A 14,422-nucleotide genomic window follows, 5' to 3' on the forward strand; every position below is an offset into this window, starting at 1 on the left:
TTTTTGTTATCTATATCATTGATTTCTGATCTAATCTTTCTTATTTCTCTTCTCATGCTGGATGTAGGGTTTATTTGCTATTCTTTTTCCAGCTCCTTTAGGTGTAAGGTTAGCTTGTGTATTTGAGACTTTTCTTATTTCTTGAGAAAGGCTTGTATTGCTATATAATTCCCTCTTATATCTTATACCTTTGCCATATCCCAAAAGTTATGAACTGTCATGTTTTCATTTTGTTTGCTTCCATGTATTTTTTAATTCTTTTTTAATTTCCTGGTTGACCTATTTTTTTTTTTCCTTTAGTAAGATCCTCTTTAACCTCCATGTGTTTGTGGGCCTTCCAAATTTTTTTCTTGTGGTCGTTCAAGTTTTAAGGCATTGTGGTCTGAAATTATGGATAATCTCAGTAATTTTGTACCAGATGAGATCTGATTTGTGATCAGTTTGTGATCTATTCTGGAGAATGTTTCATATAGATTTGAGGAGAGTGTGCATTCTGTTGCTTTTGGATGAAATGCTCTGAATATATCTGTCAAGTCCATCTGCTCCAGGGTGTCATTCAAAGCCCTTGTTTCCTTGCTGATCTTCTGCTTAAATATTATGTCCATTGCTGTGAGTGGGGTGTTAAAGTCCCTCACTATTATGGTATTATCACTGAGGTCCTTTCATTTTGTTATTAATTGATTTATATTTGGCTGCACCCAAGTTAGGGGCATAAATATGAACAATTGTTAGATCTTCTTGTTGGATAGACCCCTTTATTGTGATATAGTTTCTTTCTTCATCTCTTATTATACTCTTTGATTTAAAATCTAGTTTGTCTGATATAAGGATGGCTACCCCCAGCTTTTTTTTTTTTTTTTTTTTTGATGTCCATTGGCATGATACATGGTTCTCCACCCCCTCACTTTCAATCTGGAAGTATCTTTGGGACTAAAATGAGTCTCTCATATGCAGCGCATATCAATGGGTCTTGATTTTTGTTGTTGTTTTTAATCCATTCTGATATCCTGTGTCTTTTGATTGGAGCATTCAGAGTAATTATTGAAAGATATGAATTTGCTATTGTATTACCTGTAAATTCACTATTCCTGTAGATTGTCTCTGTTCCTTCCTGTTCTTTGTTACTTTTGGGCACTCTCTCTCTGCTCAAAGGATCTCCTATAATTTTTCTTGCAGGGCTGGTTTAGTGATCACAAATCCTTTCAGTTTCTGTTTGTCCTGGGAACTCTTTATCTCTCCTTTTATTTCTGAATGACAGTCTTACAGGATAAAATATTCTTGACTGCATATTTTTCCCATTTAGCACATTGAATATATCATGCCAATCCTTTCTGGCCTGCCAGGTCTCTGTGGACACATTTCCTGACAGGCTTATGTTTCTACCCTTATAGGTTAGGAACCTCTTGTCCCAAGCTGCTTTCAAGATTTTCTCTTTATCTTTGAAATCTATAAGCTTCATGTTTATATGTCAAGATGTTGACCTTTCTTTATTGATTTGAGGGAGATTCTCTGTGCCTCCTGGACTTGAATGCCTGTTCTCTTCCTCAGATTAGGGAAGTTCTCATCTTTAATTTGTTTAAATAAATCTTCTACACCTCTCTCCTGCTCCTCATCCTCTGGGATCCTTATTAACTAGATATTATTTCACTTTATGGAATCACTGAGTTCTCTAAGTCTCTCTTAGTGATTCAGTAGTTTTCTTTCTTCAGCTTCTTTATTTTCTATCATTTCATCTTCCATATCACTGACTCTCTCTTCTGCCTCATTCATTCTTGTTTTTGTAGCCTCCATTTGGGACTGCATCTTGATAATAGCATTTTTAATTTCAGCCTGACTAGATTTTATTTCTTTTATTTCTCCAATAAGGGATTCTTTTTAAAGCCTGTCCTGTATCCTGTATCCTTTTTTAAGCTCAGCTACTATTTTCATAATCATCATTTTAAATTCTAGTTCAGAGATCTTGTCATTTTGTTCAGAAGAAATAGAAGAAAGAGCAAAAATAACAATAACAACAATAACAGAACAAAAATAAAAAAGGAACCAGAACCCCCCCACTAAAAAAAATTATACAAAACAAGGAAAAAAAAAACAACAACAAGAAACCAAAAACAAAAGAGAAAACTAGCTCCTGGGTGTGTTTTGCTCTGCTTGTTGTAAGAAACTAGATCCCAAAATAAGAAAGAATAAAAAATGTGTGTGTATATATATGTACACACACACACACACACAAGCAAAATAAAATAAAATGCAATGAAAGGAAACAAAAACTGAAATTATATATATATGTATATATTATGTATATATAAAAATAAAATTAAAAGAATTGCAAAATAAGAAAATAAATGAAAAAATGATGAAAGTATGAAGAACAAACAAAACTATGAATTCTATTTCCTGTTTTCCCCAAGAGTTGAATCTTTGCAGCCCTCTATGATCAGTAAACTTGCTGGGAGCTGGTTGTTTGCGCTAGTCTTCTGGGGGAGGAGCCTGTTGTGCTGATTCTCAGGTGCACTTGGGGTAGTGGAAATGCACATCCAGTACACAGGCAGGCAGGGCTGGGTGTAACTGGCTCTGGATTCCATTTTGTGGTGTTGCTTTGCTCTCTGAAGGCTTTTAGGATTGATGGGAAGGATGAAAATGGTAGCACCCCACTCTCTATCCCTGGAGTTGAAAGCTCAGTACCCCCACTCCTCAGTGAGCCCTCATAGGAAAGCAATCACTCTTGTCTCCCTGGTTTCCTTCAGAACCCTGTGTTCACCTAACCTATGACAGAGAATTTTTATCTCAGGTATTCAAATAAGTTTCAAAACTCCAAATTTTATAATTCCTGTGACCTAGACCAGCACTATTCCCCCCAATGGGAGTGAGGTGGGGGTGGGGGTGTCTCCCCATGCTTCTTCTGTCTTTTGTCAGACCCCTGCCAGGAAAGCATTTTCAGGACCATGCAGTGGTTTGCAATCTATGGCAACATAGTGTAATTTAAAGCCAGCCCTTAGACTGGGCATTTTCAGCCAGCTTCCCCATCTTGTGCCTGGGAGCTCTGCAGCAGTCAGGCACCCCCATTCTTCTTGTGACCCTGAGAAGCCTGAGACCATGCTTGCACACTGGGATTCTGCTTTACTTTGCTGCCTGAGCACCTTTAAGCCAGAGACTTATCCCATTGTATCAGACTCCTAAAAGCTCCAATTTTTGTGCTCTGCTGCTCATACACTCTCTGGAAGACTCTTTAATCAGGCCCCCTCCCAACCTATCATATCCTCAGATAGATCTGCCTGGATTCAAGTCTCCACACATCCTATTTTCCAAAAAGTGGTCACTTTTCTACTTGTAGAGTTGCCACTTTTCTTTTCTCGGATCTCCAATTGATTTCGCATGTGTTCAGAAGGACTTGATAACTATCTAACTGTATTTGAGGGACCAGACAAACCTAGAGTCCTCTACTCCTCTCCCATCTTAACCTCCCCACCCCCAGTCTTAATACATAGTCTATCATATCTTTCAACAAAACCTGAGGCCATCAGTCAAAAATTTCCTCAGCGTCTCTGTTTCTCTGTTGTTGACTCAGACATGGCGTAGCAACTATGTAATTAACAAGGAAGAATAAGATCTAGTACCTACATTTAAGGAATTCTAAAAACTTACATGCCCAAGTACAAAATGAGTGTTCTATGCAGCAAGTACTCAAGTTTGTAATGATAACAAAAATTCAAAACTTTAAATATATCATTTCCTTTTATGCATACAGACTTGGAAAGTAAGTATAATTATTACCCCCATTACATAGATGAGTGACTTGAGATTCAGAGATAATTTGGTAATTTGATAGAGTTGCTGAGCGAAGAAATGGTAGAATCAGGGTTTTGCGATCACGTCGACTTATGAAAATTAATAGACTTTTATAAATCTAGGTGTAGCATTAATATTTTGCTGACTCTGTTCTAAGCCCCTTCTCTGGATGAACGTGAGAGTAGGCAAGCATTGCCAGCACTGGGCTGCAGATACTGCCTTGCACCTCATTCAGAATCCCAGTAAAGCATACATCTGTCTTTTCTCTGTCCTGGATTCTTGATTTCTAGGGTTTCTTTCTAAGCAGCAAAGTGAAAATAGAGCAGATGAGATAAGATAGCTATATAATTATGTGATTTGTTATTAATCCTGCATTGAACCAGTTGCAGGAAAAGCAAAATGTCTGCAGTAGCTGGAAAGTTTCTCAAGCAAACAGGCTGGGATCCATCTTTTTTTTTTTTTTTTTTTTTTTTTCTTACATTAAGTCACTTTATTTCATTTGATGGCATTCTTCTTTGTCAGGAATATAAGATCTTTCCCATAGTTTCTCATGGTTGTAGCCTACTTAGATATGAGAGCCTACTTGTGCTTTTTATTTCTTATTCTGTGTATTTTTCTTAATATTTTATTACCATTATTACAAAGTGAGGTTCTCCTTTCACAAATATATAAAAGGGGGAATATGTTCAGTGCATCTTTGGCCAATACCTTTGTGTCTATTTAATTAGAATCCCCTTATGCTCATGGCTACCTTCATGACTGTGAGTAAAAAAAAAAAAAAAAAAAGAAAGAAAAAAAAAGCAAACCACTTGACAGTACAACCTGTTTGTTCTTCTTGTTTTGACTCTTCCCAAAATTTGTCTAAACTGAATATTTCTTCCTAAATTTATGATTTGGCTCTATTTGCATTAGCAAACTTGATCTTCCTCTCATCTTCTCTCTTAGATTATCCTTCTGACCAATACTTCCCACTTAACATTCTTGTTCAGGCATCATTTTAGAATGTATAAACTTCATCCTTTAACTGAAAATTATACCCTTATGGGAGCTACAACACTTATTTTTTAAAGTTGTTATTTAAATAACAGTTAATATAAAATATAGTATTAGTTTTAGGTGTACAACACATCTTTTAGTCCTTAAAGTTTAATTATTTTTTTCAAAAAAAATTTTTCCCCTCAGTAGAAGAGACTTGGGACTTTTTCAGCAGCTTTCCAAATACTTACCTTTCAGAAAGGAACTTCCTTATGTAAAGGAACAAGGGAACATCAGCTTTAATATGATATTCAAAAATATTACAATTCCCATTGATCATTTCTGTGTCAATTTTCAACAATGGTGTTTGTTTTATTTACTGATGCAGTATCAGCAGTAAATAACCTTCCAAGTATGGTTTCAAGCATGTGCCTACTGGGCCTAAAAGGAAAAGAGATGCCACACATAAAATCTCAAATATATTTCTAAGCTCATCAGAGTTGCCTTTTGAAAAAAGTAATATGAGTCTCTCAATTAAATATAATTATAAATTTACAAAATATCGTGATGTTCTCAGTGGGCCTATAATTGCTGTTGTTAAAAGGATTCAGAAAAGTATTACTCAAATACTTAATCTCTCTCTTTCTTTCAATATGTATGTGAGCACTTCTCCTTCAAGCTCTTCAGAGAGTGTGACTCACTTGTGAAAGCTCCCAAATCTAACAGAATTTCAAACACAAAAGTAATCCAGTTTATTGTCACTCCTATTATTGAAAAAAATTGCTACCCTAAAATTTCAGGCCTGCTAGATCTCTTTGCTTTTCACATTAAGCAAAATATATTCTGAGTAGAAACTGCCTAAAACAGTATTTATGGAATGCCTACTATAGGAAAACTAATCTTAGAGGAATCAAGAAAGCAGGATTTTATAAAAATCCTTAAAGTCCCCAAAGAACTTTAAAGAATAACATTTTCAACCAGAACACTGTCTACTCAGAGAAAGCCCATGAATGTGTAATAGTTAACTGATGACAAAACTAGGGTTTTTTTTAACTACCAAATTCCCTTTCATATGAAGTTGCTTTGTGTAATAAGAATGGATTCAGCAATTTACTGCTTGTAATGAGAGGCAAAGCCTGGGGAAATATCCCCTTAAGACAGGGTAAGGGGTAGAAGGATTGATTGTTTTGAATTGGGGAGTATGTATTGCTAAGAATACCAAGCACTTCCTCAGGACACTCTAGGTCCACATTTTGCTTAAGGTTTCTTTATTATGTGGGTGCAGTTTAATTCTAAGAGCACCTATTGTCTTAATTCTATTGTCTTAATTCTAGGAGCACCCAAAAGAGAGTGACCATATCTTACTTTGGCAAATCTGTACAGCATGAGTGTGTGTGTGTGTGTGTACACATATTATTCTTACTGATTTGTGAGGCTTAACAATATGTGACATAACCAGAAGACTTCAAATATATAATCTTCCTTGCTTTCAGCGTCTTACACTTTGACCAAAGCAGATGCTAAATTTGATAGTTTTCTGATGACAAAGATGGGTAGGTCCCCAAGGCATAGTTTCCTGACATGCTTGACAGTGTATTATGAGAATGCGTGGCTTGGTGTTCTTTGTGTAGGCACAGTTATTTCTCATAAAAGTTAGGTACCAGGGATGAAAAAAGGTTGGAAGTGTGTGGTGTGGAATTAAATAGTTCAAATTAATCAGGGATAGGAAAAAGTTCAAATGGAAAAGTGTAATAGTCTTAAAGGGCGTCTAGCATTCTTGAGTCTAACCTGCAATAGCTGCATAATTTGCCTAAGTCACATTCATAAATTAGCAGAGGAGTTCTGGTGAAATACAGGACTTGTAACCAGGGAGGCCTGAGCTGGAATACCAATTGTTCTATTTGTCAGTAAAAAGCCCTTGGGGGAAAAAATCTTTCTAAGCAGGATTCTCATCTGTGGAAAGAGAATTAATGAATACATCTTGAGTTTCTATATGGAACATTACAATATATGCAAAATCTCAGGTGCCTATCTTATAGTAGCCATTTAGAAATATTATTTACATTTCTCCTGCTGCCAGAGAAAATAGGGTTATGTGTGGTATTGCTTATTTTAGTGTCTCAATTTTAAGGCTCTTAGGGTGTGTCATTTTGCGGAAATTGAATTCTTAAAATTGGATTTCTCAGAGGATTTCTAAAGAGTCAGTGGCATGCAACTAAATTTGAATCTTCTAACACATCCTCCAAAAACTATAAAAATGAGGTAGGTCAGAGGTTAGTAGACTTATTCTGTAAAGGGACCAGATAATAAATATTTTAGGTTCTGTGGGCCACAAAGACTCTGTTACAACTATTTTACTGTGCTATTGTAGTGTGAAAGCAACCATAAAAATGCATAAACAAATAAATGTGACTCTTATTTCAAAAATAGGTGATGCACTAGATCTGGCCAGGGAGCCGTGTGTGTCTGCTCCTGAAGTAGAACAAATATAACCATACAAATTCCGTACCTTTAGTATAATTATAAGTCAGAGAAATTACATATTTCAAAATGCCCCTAAGTAGAAAAATAAACATCAATTTTCAATGGAGCTATTTTTCAGATCTTCACCACAAGTCTTTGCAAAAAGCAAGATGTGACCAGAAAAACTATGGAAGAGAAGAGAGGAAAATGAAGGGCCTAAAACTGAACTAAAATAGACATCAGGACCAGAAAGTCAATCTCTGTAAGGAAATACTGAAAAAAGGGTCCTGGTAATTTTGAGCATTAAGTACAAGAAAGGTATGTACAGGTAAAGGAGGCCTCTAAGGAGATATCTTTGGAAGGGCAATACTGGGGAAAAGTAGAGGAAAAAAGAAGGAAGATGCATATTTTGGAAACTACATGGCAAAGAGCAAGAGGGGGAAATTTATGATCCTGGAAAACAAATTTTTAAATGATTGAAGGATATAACTCTTCAAAAAAAGTCACCTATTAAAGAAATTGGATGTTAGAACACTGACAGAAAAATGTTCTTGAATTAGGAATCTCTTAAACCACCCCAAACTATCAGTCTGGTCTCAGAAATGCAAAAATATGAGTTTTATTGTACAAAGATAATATAAGAAAAAAAATAGAACATATGAATAGAGATTTTCAAATGAAGAAAATCCCACTCCAATCAACCAGGAGGCAGAAGATAGCAGCAATGCATAATTCATATATCACCATATATCAGCAAATACCCACCTGAAGAAATAGCTTATATGTGATATCTAAAAACTTAGTACAAAAATGAACAAAAACAATAAATAAATCAAGAATTGATTGAATTTGGGAAAAAATATGTAATGGCAAAATCATGCCAGGAATGAAGACCGAATTACAAGATACCTAGAAGGAATAAATTTGAATGAAAACTAAGTTACTCTAAATAAACTCAGAAAACAATAATATAGTGAAATTGTTAGAGATAAAGTTGTAAAATTAATACAATCAAGGAAGATCCAACATGCTGGAATCCATGAAGATGAAAATTCAAACACTGAAACAGGACTCATATTTAAAATTCTATTGTAAGAAAAGTTTTCTAGAATTAAAAAAAAAAGTATTTTAATGACTTACCAGTGCCTCAGAAAATTGTCCCAGAATTATCAGTTCTGATAGGTACTGGAGTAAAACTAATAATTATAAGGAGAAAATTCTCAGGGCCTTTAGAAAAGCAACATGTAAATCAAGCCATCAAAGGAACATCATTTTGAAGAAATTCAAAGAAATTGTAAGCCAAGGATATTATACTTATCCAAGGTATCATTTAAATATTATGACCACTTTAAAATAGTATACATGCAGTGATTGAAGGAATACTGTATCCTTGAGTCCTTTTTGGGTCAAACGAGAGTGAACTTTATCAAAGAAAAAAATAATTAGAGTAATTTCAGCAAAAGAGTTATTTAATTTAAAATATAAGATTAATAAAGGTGAGGATGGGTAGAAGAATAATGTATAAATATTATATGCTCTTAGAAAGTATAATGCAACTAAAAGGAAAAAGGGAAAAATAATGAGAAAGTAGAACAAGCTCATTGATTATTACATAAGCAGTATGTGGGAGTCAAAATGTACTATTAAAGGCTGACAAACTAAATAGGAAAAGTCAAATAAGAAAATAGAAATCTAAGGGCATTTCACAACTATGTAAGTATAAAAGTAACCAATATAACCAAAACAAATCTTTTAATATAACAACAACAACAAAAATAATCACAAAAAACTCTATGTAATCTAGGTAAGGAAACACGGAAAACATAGTACATATAATATTTATAACACCAAAATTTATCATTTTTATCAATATATGTGAACGGACTTAACTAGAAGAAATTCTAAAACAAATTCTATTACTGTCTCCTATACAAATACATGTTGAAGACCTAAATGAAATAGGAAACAGTTGATTTTTTAAATTGAACCCTTTGGAGTTGGGAAGTTTAAACAGGTTAGCTTTCATGAAAGAAATATAAAACTTTATCAAGAGACAGACTTTCCTTATGAAGTTATCAAATACTTAAAAGTTTACATAGTCATAATGCTACATAGATTGTTCCAAAGTACAGAAATCAAGGAAAATAGTCAAATCATTTTTATGAAGCAAATATGCTAGTTGCTAAATCTACAAACGATAGTACAAAAAGTAAAATGATTGACTAATGTGGCACCAAAACATCAATATTAAATATGCTGAGTAAATATTAGCAATCAGAATCCAACACCACAATAAGGAAATACAACACCCAGTAGGATTTATCCCATGAATGCACGGTTGGTTTAATATTTGAAAATATGTGCAATATTCTATATTAGTAGGTCCAAGGAGAAAAATAGAAGTGGTGAATATTTTTTAAACATAATTTAATATCTATATCTATGCCTGTATTTATATCCATTCTATTCCTAAACCAGCATCATATTTAATGGGGAAACACTAGAAGCATGTGTACCTCATGATCATGAAGGCAGGATGCGTACCATATTCACTGATATTTATAATAGAAGTATTAGCAAGTGAAATGAGACAAGAGAAACCATTTAGAGTTATAACCACTGGAGAAGTAAATCTCTATTCACAGACGATATGATGGTATAACTGGGAAATACTACATAGTCCAAGATAAAACCGAAACAATAAAATAATTCAGCAAGCTAGCAGTTGTAGAATCAACATACAGAAATCATTAATCTCACGAGCACAATTACCATATAGGGGATAAAATGGTAGAGAACCCTACTTACAAGTAAGACAAAGTAGTAGACATAAGCTTAACAAAGAAGATGCCGAAATTAAATGAAAAAAAAAAACTTTATAACATCCCAATAGATACAAAATGAAGAAGATAGTTTTTATTCTAAAACAAGGTAACTAGAGTGCAGATCTTGTTTCTCCCCTAGTTTATAGATTTAAAGCAATGCCAGTAAAAGTCAGTGTATCTGTGGAAACGATGTGTTGATAATAAAGCTAATATTGAAAAAGAAACACAGAATAGCTAGGAAAACTGAAAAAGAAGCCCTGTCAGAGATGACTAGGTCCACCAGATATTAAGATGTGCTATAAGCCCATTTTGTTGAAGCGTCCTGCTACTGGTACGTCAGCGGAACACAGGCCAGTTCTTCCTATTGTCTTTTAAAAATAAATTCAAATGAACAAGGAAATTGTGTTTACGAGGAGGGTGAGTTATCAAATTAGTAGGTGAAGGTGATCTTCTTAATAAGTGCTTCAAAAAAAATTGGATAGACATTTGAATAACAACAAAAGTGAACCCCATGAAACAGAATTCACATCTCTAATTTACATAAGAATTACCAATGGAGAAGAGACGTAAATGTAAATTAGTAAAACAATAGAATATTAGAAGAAAACAGATAAGTCCCTGTATAATCCTGGTGTAGACGGATGCCTGGGGGGCTCAGTGGGTGAGTGTCTGCCTCGGCTCAGGGTGTGACCCCCGGGTCCTGGGATGAGTCCCACATGGAGCTCCCCACAGGGAGCCTGCTTCTGCCTCTGCCTGTGTCTCTGCCTCTCTCTGTGTCTCTCATGAATAAATAAATCTTAAAACAAAAACAAAAACAAAACAAAACCCTGTAGGGGTTTAGACATCCCATGCTGTAGGTAAAGACATCCTAATTATGCCTCAAAATCCAGATTCAGTAAAAACAGTAAATACATTTACCTATCACTCATAAAATATTTGTATTAATTAAAAATGCAAATTAAAATGCAAAAAACATATAGTGTGTTTGTGACATACAGCTCAGGTAAAAGAGAATGAAACCCCATTTATAAAGAAATCTAAAAATTAGAGGGGACAAAAAGGACTTGTAGAAAGTTGGCAGAAGACATAAGCATGCAGCAAAGTGTCTTTCAAGATAAGAAAAGATCCTTATCCTCTCTCAGAATAGGAAATTGGAATGAAAATCTTTTTCACTTCCCATGTTGGTGACCCTCTGTAAGCTCGGGTGTGGCCGCCACTTTCCGGGCCATGAACCTCTTCAACGCAGAACGGGTATTTGTCCCACGTCTCTCAGGATTACTGTTCTTTTTTTGTCTGCTGTCCACTGTCTTGGAAGTAATTTCTTGTATTTTCTCTGTTTACTTTAGGGGGTAAGTCTAGTTCCTGTTATTCCGTCTTCCAGAAGTGGACTTCTCTTTGATTTGAGCCACGTCCCATTGCTTGAAGTCTAGATGTTGACAAACCAGCCAGCGTCCCGGGGGAACATCAGCTGGGGACAGTCGAGCTCCCCGTTAATGAGATTTCTCTCGGGGCCTGTGGCTCTTCACGGCCTGGCTGCCTTGGTCGTGCACTGACGGTGTTAAATAGCTGCTTGTTTCATTGACCTAATATTACAGTTCTTGTGGGTCCGAGGGGTGGTCTGATACTAGCTTCCTCATAGCCAGAGGCCACAGACTCATCCAGAATCTCTAACGTGACTCCTCCCCCATCCTCTCTAATTTCTTCCATCTCTGGTATCACTTGACCTTCTCCGTCCTTCCTCCATCTATCTTCACATCGTTTTCATATCATCTCATTCACACGCCCTGTGGAATTCTTAATATTTTTAAGGTCCCTTATTTAATTTATGACTCCTATCTTTAGCTGTTGACCTGTCTATGGAGGTGGAAATTTCAATTATTCAATAATTTCACTATTTTCAGGGTGTTTAGATTTTTTTTTTTTTTTCCCAAATCTGCCTGGGTCATATTTGATTTTCAGATAAGAAAATTTTTGTCATTTCCTTGGTCATCCTTCGGTTCCTTTTATTCCTTGAAACGTATTTTGTATTTTTGTGTCTGATATTTATAATATATTTAAATTTTTGTAGCTCCAACTCTTCGGTATATATATTTTTTCCTCTAGAATTCTCATTCTTCATGATGTATTTCCTTGCTGTTCTGTGATTTCAGGTATTATTGGCTAGTATCCTTGGAACTCCATCTGTGGGAATTCCTTGAGCCTGGTTTTAAGGTGTATTATGTCATAGTGTATCTGCATTCCCTTTGGCCTAGTACTGGTGTCAGGACCAACCAGGGCTACTTCAAAACTATGATGCTGACGTCTTGGGAGAAAGGATGGCTCGTAGATGGTACGCATTCAAACTATAGAACTCCATGAGCACTGGTTAGGGATTTTCGAGATTTCCCCCTCACCCCTACACAAACTCTCCTTACTTTCTAACACTGTGTTGTTTTGTTTTGGATTTACCACTTGGTGATGTCTCTCTTCTGCTTCCTTGACCGTTTCTGCTCTGATTTCCCACAATGATTGGGCACCAAGCCGTTTCTCTTTTCTTTTCTTTTTTTTTTTAATAATATTTTTAAGAACAATTTTTTTTTTATTATTATTTGTGATAGTCACACAGAGAGAGAGAGAGAGAGAGAGAGAGAGAGACACACAGGCAGAGGGAGAAGCAGGCTCCATGCCCCGGGAGCCGATGTGGGATTCGATCCCGGGTCTCCAGGATCGCGCCCTGGGCCAAAGGCAGGCACCAAACCGCTGTGCCACCCAGGGATCCCAGTTTCTCTTATTCTTAAAAGGTATGAGTGGCTGGCCTGTTAATAAACAGGTTCCCAAGTACTCGGGATGAGAAATGCTACCAACCCCCTAAGAAAATGAAGACCACAGAGCTTACCTATATCCAAGAATCAGTCTCAGGGCGGCTGGAACGTCCAGGAGGTCAGCCGTCCCGCTCTGGATTTTGGCTCAGATCATGGTGTCCGGGTCCTAAGACTGAGCCCTGCTGTGTGCTGGGTGTGGAGCCTGCTTGAGATGATCTCTTCCTCTCCCCCTGCTCCCCCTCCACTTGTGAATGTGTGCGTGCATTCCTTCTCTCTCTCTCTCAAAAAAAAAAAAAAAAAAATCATTCTCTTTTGACATTTTGGGCCTCATATGGTTTCTCTTTATTTCCAAATCTCTTACTGTTAAAAATGTAAGTTAAATTTCAACAGTCATTGTTTGAAATGTAACAGTGTTTTTGTACTGAAGGGATTTGTGCTGCAGACCTGATCGACCTCCCAGTCTTCAGCGCTGCCAGAAACCAAGTCTCTCCAACCGGGGTGTTAGGCTGAAGTTCAGGTTATGTACTTAACTGCAAATATTTTCAGGTATCTCATTAGTTCAAAACATTTGATTCTTCTTGAACATCTTCGAAGGACGTGGTCTTCCTCATCAAGGAGCTTGACTTGATTTCCTTCATGGTTTGATCTTTGCTGAGCACTTTAGCTTGAATTTCTATAGAACTCTTCCTTCTGTACTTGGTTTTATTGAAATATTTGCATTTCTTTTCCTAGAACGTCCTTTATCTTAACTCTTTGCCTTTGCCTGTTTAACTGTCAGCCGGAAATTGAGTTTTAGTTTTCCTTTGCCTAACCCGTGTCTGAGGACTGCAGGGATGCTTTGAAATGATGTCTTAGAGGAAGCATCCTTTGACCCGCCACTCCCTTCCCTGAGTCCCCACGTTCCAGCTGCCCTCCGACTGTGTCCTATCTTTACCCAAGTGGTAGCACGTATCATACTGAGAATAAATTGAGGTCAAAGACTTTCTGATTCATCTCAACATCCTCGATGCCTCTTGTGTTACCTCCACAAAGTAAGTACGATAAATATTTAATGAAAGAAAACACTTGTTAATAATCTCATTACACGACACAGCACCTTAATTGTTATTTTTTTTTTCCTTACCAGTATGTTAAGAATGCTACTTTATGCTTTTAGGGGTTTGTTTTGCTTTTCAGATTTTGGTTTTTGTTTTTCAGTATTTCACGGAACATTTTCTTGCACATGGTCACATTTTGTGCCTGAAGGAATTCTCTGAAAATTAAGTAACTTCTTCAAAGTTAAAATAACAAAACAAAACAAACAAAAAGGTAGCATAGCCTGGATTTCAAAGAGATTTTTTTTTTAATTCTAAGGATAGATCTAGTCCTGTCCCACACCTGCCAGTCTACGAGAATCATATAATTCTCAGTGACTGTTGATGTCAAGATGGCAACAATGGTGTGATGCTGCTGTTTGTGAACATGATGAATATTTCCAGATTGTTTCAATTTTCCTCATTGTACCTTTTATCTTATTTTACAATCACAAAAACTTTTGGTTAAATCAAAATAGGTCTCCTTAGTTTTTCTGTG

This window comes from Canis lupus, chromosome 8 (genome assembly GCF_048164855.1).
Source record: "Canis lupus baileyi chromosome 8, mCanLup2.hap1, whole genome shotgun sequence".
Lineage (NCBI taxonomy): Eukaryota > Metazoa > Chordata > Mammalia > Carnivora > Canidae > Canis > Canis lupus.